The sequence below is a fragment of the Octopus sinensis genome, linkage group LG26 (assembly GCF_006345805.1).
Source record: "Octopus sinensis linkage group LG26, ASM634580v1, whole genome shotgun sequence".
In the NCBI taxonomy this organism is placed as follows: domain Eukaryota; kingdom Metazoa; phylum Mollusca; class Cephalopoda; order Octopoda; family Octopodidae; genus Octopus; species Octopus sinensis.
The window spans coordinates 14,079,980-14,083,734 of record NC_043022.1 but is presented as its reverse complement, the minus strand read 5'-3'; positions in this window follow the sequence as shown (position 1 = coordinate 14,083,734).

The window sequence follows — 3,755 nt, the reverse complement described above, 5'->3', positions numbered from 1 at the left end:
TTTCCTGGACTGGGTGGTGTGTTCTATCCTTGATCAAGGCAATTCATTCCACATTGCTCCAGTCCATTCTGCTGAAAATAGGTACCTATTTCTTTATTACCCACAAGGGGGTAAACACAGAGGGACAAACAAGGACAGACATAGGTATTAAGTCGATTACAATCATCGACCCAGTGCGTAACTGGTACTTAATTTATCGACCCCGAAAGGATGAAAGGCAAAGTCGACCTCGGCGGAATTTGAACTCACAATGTAACGCAGACGAAATACCGCTAAGCATTTCGCCCGGCATGCTAACGTTTCTGCCAGCTCGCAGAATAAGTACCAGCTGAGTGTTGGCACAGCTCTCCCCATCTCTCCCTCTGCAGACGGGCTCCCGGGCCAGTGGCATGTAAAAAGCACCGACCAAACATGGCTGATGTCAATACCCCTGATTGGCTCTTGTGCTGGTGGCATGTAAAAAGCACCATCCAAATATGATCAATGCCAGTGCCACCTGACTGGCTCCTATGACGGTGGAACATAAAAAGCACCCACTACCTTCTCGGAGTGGTTGGTGTTAGGAAGGGCATCCAGCTGTAGAAACACTGCCAGATCAGACTGGAGCCTGGTGCTGGTGCTGGCTCTCCGGACCTCATTCAAACCATCCAAGCCATGCAGGCATGGAGAACAGACATTAAACGATGATGATGATGATGATAATGTTGCAAGCTCTTCTCCTCATGGTAACTATGAATAGGTTGGAAACCCTTCCATATCTTCAGCAGGTATCTCATGGTCACAAACAGCCTCTTATCCTGATTGGCTGAGAAGAGTGAAATAAACAGTACAGAAAAATTATGGACTCAAATCTAAGCAGAAGGCCGGCAATTTCAAGGGGAGTGGAGGCGGGGTCAATTACATTGACCTCTGCTACTCAACTGGTACTTATCTTATTGATCTCAAAAGGATGACAGGCAAAGGTGACCTTGGCAGAATTTGAACTCAGAATATAAAAACAGATGAAATGCCACTAAGCATTAGGTTCGGCATGCTAACGATTCTACCAACTCAAAGTGATAAAAAGGCCAGTAATTTTTGGTGGGCAGGGTGTGGCCAATGCTACCTGACTGGCACATAAAAAACACCATTTGAGCGTGGTTGATACCAGTGCCACCTGTCTGGCTCCCATGCCTGTGGCACGTAAAAAGCACCCACTACACACTTGGAGTGGTTGACGTTAGGAAGGGCATCCAACAGTAGAAACCTTGCCAAATCAGATTGGAGCCTGGTGCAGCCTCCCAGCTTGCTAGTCCTCAATCAAACTGTCAAACCCATGCCAGCATGGAAAGCAGACGTTAAATGATGATGACGATTGACCCCCCCCCCCCCATCACTCAACTGGTATCATTTTATCAATCATCAAAAGGGATGAAAGGCAAAGTCGGCCCCGGTGGAATTTGAACTCAAAACATAAAGACTGGCAAATCATTTTGCCTGGCAATTCTACCAGTTCAAAATAATAGAAATGAAGAAAAAAATAGTTAATTAAACAAAAGAGGATCTCCCCTCTCCCCACAAATCGCAAGAGCTACTTTCAGATATTGCCAGCTCTTCTGATGGAGACAAACGTTATGAAAATGTCAGGAACCCTTTTGAATCATCAGCCGATATCTGAGAGTCACTAGCATTTCGCCCCTTAGCGTTATACTTCGTCTGAGTGGGTTAACGAGGACTGAATTAGTCTTCGCCTGCAGAAGGGTACCAACTACAACCACCTTGAGCTGCTTTTAATTGCTGTAGCCATCTCCTTGCTGGCTGGTTTCAATATGTATTTCATAGAACTACGCACTCAATATATACTTTCACTTTATGGAAGTAGAAAAAATAATGTAAAGCAATCAGCTTCGCTGCTTGGCAAAATCGTAATCTCCGTTGCTGAAAACAGGAATCCGTAGGAAATTTTGAGTGAAAGAGAGAGAGAGAGAGAGAGAGAGAGAACTTTTTAACGCGTTCGCTTGGACATTACCGAATAAGGTCACTGTTTCTAATTTTAATTTGTGATCACAAGCCGAAAAAGCGCCTTAATACATTACACAAAGGCTTTCTGAGATATCGATATACGAAGCATTAAGCCTGTCGTATATATTCTTTCTTTCTTTCTTTCTTTTACTTGTTTCAGTCATTTTGACTGCGGCCATGCTGGAGCACCGCCTTTTAGCCGAGCAACTCGACCCCGGGACTCATTCTTTTTGTAAGCCCAGTACTTATTCTATCGGTCTCTTTTTGCCGAACCGCTAAGTGACGGGGACGTAAACACACCAGCATCGGTTGCCAAGCAATGCTAGGGGAACAAACACAGACACACAAACACACACACATACATATATATACATATATACGACAGGCTTCTTTCAGTTTCCGTCTACCAAATCCACTCACAAGGCATTGGTCGGCCAGAGGCTATAGCAGAAGACACTTGATATATATAAGTGTGTGTATATGTTTGTGTGTCTGTGTTTGTCCCCCTAGCATTGCTTGACAACCGATGCTGGTGTGTTTACGTCCCCGTCACTTAGCGGTTCGGCAAAAAGAGACCGATAGAATAAGTACTGGGCTTACAAACGAATAAATCCCGGGATCGATTTGCTCGACTAAAGGCGGTGCTCCAGCATGGCCGCAGTCAAATGACTGAAACAAGTAAAAGAGTTTCTTAAAGAATTTAACGAATTTCGAGTTTGTTTTGTGTTGCTTTTCCCTCCCTGGTTTATCTCTGTATTTCTTTTCGAGTTTTCACGCCGCTAATGTAAAGAATTACCTTCAGTGATTTGTATATCTTGCTGTAAAAAAAAAATGCATTATTAAATATTCATATATGAAACATTTCTGTTTGTTTATTTAAAAAAAATAATGGTGTTAATATATATCCTGTGCTGTTTCTGCTTTATTTAATTTATTTTTACGATTTTTTTTTTGGGTTTTGTTTTCATTTTCGGGTTTTGTCTTTCAATTTAGGCCGCTCATGTAAAAGGTCACACCCACTGATTTACCTGTCATCGCGCACGGTTTTCCACGAAAACAGCTTTTCCTTATCGTTGCTGTCAGATATTGATTGCTTCAGTAAATTTAAATTTCTCGTCTCGTGTCCCAAAACACTGAACAAACTTCTGCTGTACAAATCACGCCACGAGGGAAAACCCAGTTTACATTTTTAAAGTCCAGTGCAGACACGTTTACAGACTAACTAGAAATCTGCGAAAATAGATCAGTGCTTTATAAAACGACCAAGCTCCACTTTTATTTATTAAGGACAGGATAAGTGTTATGTATCGTGGCTGCTTTTTTGTTTGTTTTAGCGACCGAACACAACGAAGTTTCTTTTGCAAGTGGAAAAGACAGCGAAATCGTGTCAGATTCCCGCCACTAAGTTATTGCAATAATATATATATATATATGTATATGTATATGTATATGTATATGTATATGTATATGTATATGTATATGTATATGTATATATTATAAAACTTTCTTGCAGTGGTTGCGCTTGTTTCATGAACATTTTAAAAACTTTAATTCATTATTTGCCTGTATCTATCTATCTATCTATCTATCTATCTATCTATCTATCTATCTATCTATATCTATCTATCTATCTATCTATATCTATCTATCTATCTTTCTCTCCCCTCCCTCTCTCTCTCTCTCCCTCCTCGCCAACCCTCTGGCATTTTAAAAACTTTAATTCATTATTTGCATCTATCTATCTATCTATCTAT